Here is an 8044-nt window from a genome sequence, read left to right on the forward strand (position 1 = left end):
GGGAAAGGCCAACATCACGTCGTGAGAGTAGGTCCCAGACGGTCACCCGTCCAATTACTAACCACGCTCGACGTTGCTTAACTTCCATGGACCAAAAGTACTAAAAAAATTTGAATTTCGCGGTCCGCGGTCGTTTTGAGTGATTTAGTATAATTTTTAAAATTTTAGTATAATTTTAGCACGAATCTAGTATAATTTCACTGAAGCCATCTGACAACACTGAATCATTTGCGTATGCGTTTGCGAAAGCGAAAGACCGAAAGTCTTAATTTGGAAAGGAAAGTTCGAAGTCGAAGTTTCGATTTAATTTTCTTTGGAAATAAATCTATCTAGGGATATTCCCTACTTTGTTTAAGTGTAAAATTCATGACTGTTTTATCCTAAGTTATAGCTTCCAACGATGACATTATTCAGTAAATATGACAATTCTTCAGGTTCCGGTAAGTAAACATCTAGCAAGTAAGGATCCAAGTGCGGTATGAAATGCTTTTGATAAACTAAAGTTTTCTCAAGAATATGAGAGCTACATACCTAGGCTAAACATTTTTCCTATTTATGATTAGAAGCAAAATCACCTAAATCCAAGAATAGCTGTATTTTCCTTTCTCAATTTCCCCTCTTTTGTCATCATGGCATAACCATGTTGGCTGCCACAGGATATCAATTTTTTAAATGGCTACCCTTAAAATACACAATTATTTATCACTCAATGAGAGTGCAAGACAAGACAAGCTTCTTATAAGCTCAGTAGGTTAAAGCCCAGTAGTTTCTCACTCATATTTACAATGTTTTATTTTGGACTCTCTCTCCTAAATAATCTTTCAATGCATCTTTCAGCCAGTAAAATAATATCCCATTTGTCAATTTTTCAGGGTCTGACTCGGATAGTGGATCAAGCAGCTCTAGTGACAGTCCAGCTAGAAGTCCTTCTCAAGCTAGATCTCACTCTCCAAGCCCAGGTGTTGAATCTGTTCACTCAAGATCCTCCAGAAGCCCATCTCACCCCCCCAAAACTCCACGTGCTGAGTCGAGAAGTCCAAGCCCTCAGAGCCAAGCCAGCTCACCTAATAAAAGCCCATCAAGAAGCCCACGAGAAGTCCAAGCCCTCAGAGCCAAGCCAGCTCACCTAATAAAAGCCCATCAAGAAGCCCACAAACAAATAGAAGTGGCTCTGGCTCACCCACAAGTAACCGGAGCCCAAGTGGATCTCCACAAACAGGGCATAGAAGCCGTTCTGGGACTCCTAAATCTGCTACTAGTCAACCAGGCTCGCCTCAAACTAATAGAAGTCCATCGGGAAGTCCCAAGTCGAATAGAAGTGGATCAGGTTCTCCTAAAATAAGAAGTAGGAGTGGCTCTCCACAAACTAACAGGAGTCCAACTGGAAGTCCAAAATCACATTAAGGCCCGTTCCTACTTGTCGTGAGTTACATCCGATTTTTTCCCGAATGTCCTGTAGGCAATGTAATTTAAATGAGTGTTCCTACTAGACACGACACGATTTTTTTCCGAACGGCAAGTGAGAACGGGCCTTTATGCCTATTAAAAAATGCAAAAGACACTTACATGATAAACACGATAATTTATGAGAGCTTTTTCTATTTGAACGACAACGACATTCGATATAGGTAAGTAAATGGCCTTTTTGGCACTTTGCCCTCACAACTTACCAATTCGGAGAGAAAAGACTGAATGGCATCGTATGGATGAATACTGATGGGGCAGTTTTCCGAATTGAAATGATTCTGAATATCGGCGGACATCTTGGATTCAGGGATAAACAAGTGGACGTCATTGTTGGTAATTATCAGGTAGGAGAAGAAAACTGGATTGTACGGAATGTCGGCACCTCGGAGGTTCAACATGTCTGGAAGCAGCACAAAACACGAGTACAATAGAGTATTTCTAGCTGAAATCCATACACACTTTGAGACTGACTGGATTGTACGGAATGTCGGTACCTCGGAGGTTCAACATGTCTGGAAGCAGCACAAAACACGAGTACAATAGAGTATTTCTAGCTGAAATCCATACACACTTTGAGACTCGAATGAATACTGATGGGGCAGTTTTCCGATTTGAAATGATTCTGAATATCGGCGGACATCTTGGATTCAGGGATAAACAAGTGGACGTCAGTGTTGGTAATTATCAGGTAGGAGAAGAAGACTGGATTGTACGGAATGTCGGCACCTCGGAGGTTCAACATGTCTGAAAGCAGCACAAAACACGAGTACAACAGAGTATTTCTAGCTGAAATCCATACACACTTTGAGACTTGGGTGTAGGGGCAACTGCCCCAAAAATGGGTTAAGAATACAGTAGAATATGTATTAGATTTACTAGTGATTTAGTGTCTTATTAATCTAATTATTTCTATTACTCCAGTTTCCCATTTTTAGCTACAAGCAAGTTCTCCTTTTAGATTAGAATTAGCTTGTGACTCCTGATTGACTTTGGTATGTACGTACCAACCTACATAGGTGTTCAAACAACCTATACGCCTATAGGCTCTACCAGTGCTTCTCAAAGTTGCACACTTTTCAAGACTCCAATCTTTCCTATACGAACAAAATAGAGAGTTAAGATCTGACTCATTGACTGAGAAGCCCTCGGAAGAAAGTAGTTTTCATAGCTTTACACATCTCTCCTTTTGATGACCATCGGATCACTTAAAAGTGCGTTGTACTTAGCGATCACTAAGGGACCTTGTATAGACTGCGGAAGTAAAGGGACTTTTCCTATGCTGGCAGGGTATATTCTATTCTACTTACTTCATCAGCAGTGAGCATATTACAACAGAGCAAGGAGGTCTGTATAGGCACCAACGTGATTGTTGTGATGTTGGCCTTTCCCAGAGAGAAATGTAGGCCAGAAAGTACTTGCCACTTTTGATATGCCACTTTGATTTTTTGACAGAAGTTAATAAGTTAATTGTTAAAGTTTAAACTTTGATCACTTTGAAGTTTGAATTTTGATCTATGTAGGTGCTGATGAGTATACTGAATGTTGAGCTACCCTTCATAGAAGGACAGCATGAATTTTATAAATAAATTCATTTATTCTTCAATATTTACTTAGAACCTTGGAAACTTTTTCTTCTCACCACTAGAGAACACTCTTGTGAATTGTTTACTAATTGATTTGTTTACATGACTTTAATTTTTCCTCATTTTATAGTGATTTGAAGTTGGAAGAAGGTGGGAGCTCTGTTTAGTAAGTAACTCGTTGGTTTTTTTAGTTTCTATACATTTATGTTAATATCTTGTGCATTGAAATTAGATTTTAGAGGTGTGATATGGAGAAAGAACCTTGGAAACTTTTTCTTCTCACCACTAGAGAACACTCTTGTGAATTGTTTACTAATTGATTTGTTTACATGATTTTAATTTTTCCTCATTTTATAGTGATTTGAAGTTGGAAGAAGGTGGGAGCTCTGTTTAGTAAGTAACTCGTTGGTTTTTTTAGTTTCTATACATTTATGTTAATATCTTGTGCTTTGAAATTAGATTTTAGAGGTGTTTTAGAGACATGTTTTATTGCTATCATGTAATTATCTCAAAATTAGATTGCTGTTCATGGTCTACGAATTTTGTCCTCTAGTCGGTGGCCTAACGTCAAAAAAGCTGCATTTCGTCAGGAAAGCACCAAATTTGGCATGGACCTTCATTTGGACCATATAAAACATTAGAGACATGTTTTATTGCTATCATGTAATTATCTCAAAATTAAATTGCTGTTCATGGTCTAAGATTTTTGTCCTCGCCTGAGGACATTGGGCACTACTGATGTCATTAAAATTGTTTCTCTGCATTCCATTATCATTGAATTTCCAACTCAGCATTACTGTTTTAGACCCTTTAGTTGGAAACTTTTTTTTATCTGTTCTTTTTTTAGACAGGGATTAAAATGTGTATTTTGTTTTTATTTTATTTTTTAAATCAAAAGACATAGGTGTCAATTTTTTGTATACCTTATTTCAAGAGACTTTTCCAAATGTGTTCATTTTATTTGTTCAGACTTTTCCAGGAGTGTTCCTTGTATTTGTTTATACTTTTTAGAAGTGTTTATTAAATTTGTTTATGTTATTGCTATTCTAATAAAAAATAAAAATTTTACTTCTGAAAAAGGTACCTAATTTTATTATTTTATCTAAACTTCCTACCAAATTGAGACATCAGTTGTGCCCAGCGTCCTCGAGCGAGGACAAAGTTTGAGAGGTCATAAAATAGGTTTAATTTAATACTTGAACAATATTTTTGTTATAGATGTAGTTTAAAAGTCCTCTATTTTACAAAAATAGAAATTTTGACGTCATTCTATAAAAAAAAAATTCGGGCACATAGCACTATAAAAATTTTGTCCTCGGGCGAGGACACCGGTCACATAGTACCACAAAACACTTTTGAGACCTGGGCACATAGTACTATAAAAATTTTGTCCTCGGGCGAGGACACCGGTCACATACCGAAAGTCTTAATTTGGAAAGGAAAGTTCGAAGTCGAAGTTTCGATTTAATTTTCTTTGGAAATAAATCTATCTAGGGATATTCCCTACTTTGTTTAAGTGTAAAATTCATGACTGTTTTATCCTAAGTTATAGCTTCCAACGATGACATTATTCAGTAAATATGACAATTCTTCAGGTTCCGGTAAGTAAACATCTAGCAAGTAAGGATCCAAGTGCTAGGGATATTCCCTACTTTGTTTAAGTGTAAAATTCATGACTGTTTTATCCTAAGTTATATAGCTTCCAACGATGACATTATTCAGTAAATATGACAATTCTTCAGGTTCCGGTAAGTAAACATCTAGCAAGTAAGGATCCAAGTGCGGTATGAAATGCTTTTGATAAACTAAAGTTTTCTCAAGAATATGAGAGCTACATACCTAGGCTAAACATTTTTCCTATTTATGATTAGAAGCAAAATCACCTAAATCCAAGAATAGCTGTATTTTCCTTTCTCAATTTCCCCTCTTTTGTCATCATGGCATAACCATGTTGGCTGCCACAGGATATCAATTTTTTAAATGGCTACCCTTAAAATACACAATTATTTATCACTCAATGAGAGTGCAAGACAAGACAAGCTTCTTATAAGCTCAGTAGGTTAAAGCCCAGTAGTTTCTCACTCATATTTACAATGTTTTATTTTGGACTCTCTCTCCTAAATAATCTTTCAATGCATCTTTCAGCCAGTAAAATAATATCCCATTTGTCAATTTTTCAGGGTCTGACTCGGATAGTGGATCAAGCAGCTCTAGTGACAGTCCAGCTAGAAGTCCTTCTCAAGCTAGATCTCACTCTCCAAGCCCAGGTGTTGAATCTGTTCACTCAAGATCCTCCAGAAGCCCATCTCATCCCCCCAAAACGGTCGCCATTGTTCCTGGCAAACTGCTGGAACTGAGGAAGAGAATACACAACATGTAAAACATTGTAATGAGACTGAAAAGGAAACAGAACCATAGGCACAAAACGAGAAGTGTTTCAGAGAGTGAGACAAGTTAGCTATCTCGAACACATAACCACTGGATGTTAAATAGGTATTGTTATTATTTAAATTGTTAATCCAACAGAGTTAAATCTGCAGCTCAGGCTGCATATATTAAAGAAGTCCAAGCCCTCAGAGCCAAGCCAGCTCACCTAATAAAAGCCCATCAAGAAGCCCACAAACAAATAGAAGTGGGTCTGGCTCACCCACAAGTAACCGGAGCCCAAGTGGATCTCCACAAATGAGGCATAGAAGCCGTTCTGGGACTCCTAAATCTGCTACTAGTCAACCAGGCTCTCCTCAAACTAATAGAAGTCCATCAGGAAGTCCCAAGTCAAATAGAAGTGGATCAGGTTCTCCTAAAATAAGAAGTAGGAGTGGCTCTCCACAAACTAACAGGAGTCCAACTGGAAGTCCAAAATCACACAGAAGCAGGTGTGTATTCAATTATTCATATTTGTTCTTGAAAGTAATCTTTATGTAGATTCCTATCCCTTTATTAAACTCTCCACTAATAAGGTGCTCTCTTGGGTTCTTGGGTCTACTAATAATAATGATGATGATGATGATGATGATGATGATGATGATGATGATGATGATGATGATGATGATGATGATGATGAAGAGATAGAAGATATTGCAAGTAGATAGGTAGATTAGGTGATTATTTGATTGTAAGCCCAACAGCAATGAAATGATAAAGAGAGCTACATTATAGGTCCAATTATAGATACCTATGTATATTGAACAAGGTAGTTGTTTATATCACACTTATCAGTTTAATTCAATTTAATGGCAGCAGTGTTATTGACAGAAAAAAAATCACTCCTTCATAATTGGATACACTTTCCTATGGTAATGACTAGGTATCTACTGAATTTGTGATAGGTATCAAGCCATGGAATGTACATGGTCTCCCAGTGATTTGTTTATTCATGTCTAATATTTTAATTCAATTTTGAACAAACAAATCTTTGCCCTTTCATTCTAGTGTAAAATAATAGCAATTATCCAACTCTTTCTCATGTCTAATATTTTAATTCAATTTTGAACAAACAAATCTTTGCCCTTTCATTCTAGTGTAAAATAATAGCAATTATCCAACTCTTTATGTATCTACTAGTGTCCTACAACCTTCAGTATTCAATAGATTACAGAAGTCAGTCATGTCTGTCACTTCTAAAAAGTGTGTCATCAGATGACTACCCATTTATGTTAATTAAATACCTGACCCCTTGTTTAGAAGAATTAGAATGAAGCAGTTGATACTTTCATAAATATAAATCCTTAAATATTCTTCTTCAAAATTGTTATATGTAGTAGGAATTCTGGCTATATTCATTAGGAACTCAAAAGAATTAACTCTACTGAGGTAGGTATCTATATTCGGAAGAATAAGAATGAAGCAGTTGATACTTTCATAAATATAAATCCTTAAATATTCTTTTTCAAAATTGTTATATGTAGTAGGAATTCTGGCTATATTCATAAGGAACTCAAAAGAATTAACTCTACTGAGGTAGGTATCTATATTCCTTTCAAAGACATCATTCTGAAGAATCATACAGTGTTGGAATGTTGCCAAAACAAAGACTAAATGGCTTAAAAAAAAAAAGCTTGGTAAAATGCTTTGTAATTGTGTAGTTTGTGGCCTTGGAAAAAGGTCAATGGAAGTGAAAAATGTCCAAATTGAAAACTTAAAGGAAAAAATCTGGTGTGAACATCACACGACTTTCCTTATCCTATTGAATGATGCTTATTTGAGTGTTCTTTTACCCTAACTTTTAGGCTATAATAAAAGCCCTATGTCACTGCGACCCTCATGCAAGCAAACCCTAAAGCCATCCACGTTGCCAGTTTCTGGAATTCAAGATCTGATGTTCAAGTTTGTTTCCGAACACGGAAAGTAAAGTAAGTAGAGTAACCCTAACCAGCCTAGCTAGCTGATAAAAGGGTTCTCTCTGCTTGAAAAGAACAAGCACAAGTCCCCACGATGGTTGACTGCGGTTAAGGACGAGACATGGCTAGAGACCATCACACTGATGTATGGCTGATAAAAGAGATATTTTCTCTATTTTGTCATCACCTTTCGGCTATAGGTGGCTAAAGTCGCTACAACAACAAATGTGACCTGGTTAGATCTTTTGTGACTAGGTATAAAAGAAATATTGGTCTATTGAGTGCAGTCCGTACGACACTCACTCTCAGACAGTCGGAAACTTTTTCCGTCACACACGTTCCGACTATCTGAGAGTGAGAAGCCAACATGAGGGCACAGATGTGGCCAATTGTTAAAAGTAAGGCCATCGCATCGGCCTTAATAAACGCCCTTTGTCACTGCGACCTGGTTAGATCTTTTGTGACTGTAAAATGAATATTCTTCTAGGCGCTCGCCTGGTAAACAGGAGGGTGTGGGTTCAATCCCAGCCGAGGTATGGAATTTTATCCTCAATATAATTTGAGAATTTGACCACAATAATAGTAGTAGCCTACTGCTGGAGTAAAGGGACTTTTCAGTCCTATGCGAGCAGTATAAATAAGCACTATTACTAT

General features: G+C 37.0%; 1 protein-coding gene and 1 long non-coding RNA gene across 2 annotated transcripts in view; both read left to right on the top strand.

Moving 5' to 3' along the window:
* LOC103515227 (another transcription unit protein) overlaps nt 1-8044 on the top strand; it is a 24390-nt gene that overhangs the window by 8263 nt on the left and 8083 nt on the right. The gene's annotated exons all lie outside the window — the stretch shown is intronic.
* On the top strand, nt 3140-5371 carry LOC113469930. Its single transcript, XR_003393193.1, has 2 exons — nt 3140-3216; nt 5231-5371. It is a non-coding gene; the product is annotated as an uncharacterized LOC113469930 (long non-coding RNA).

This window comes from Diaphorina citri, unplaced genomic scaffold (genome assembly GCF_000475195.1).
Source record: "Diaphorina citri unplaced genomic scaffold, Diaci psyllid genome assembly version 1.1 scaffold1298, whole genome shotgun sequence".
NCBI classification, from domain to species: domain Eukaryota; kingdom Metazoa; phylum Arthropoda; class Insecta; order Hemiptera; family Psyllidae; genus Diaphorina; species Diaphorina citri.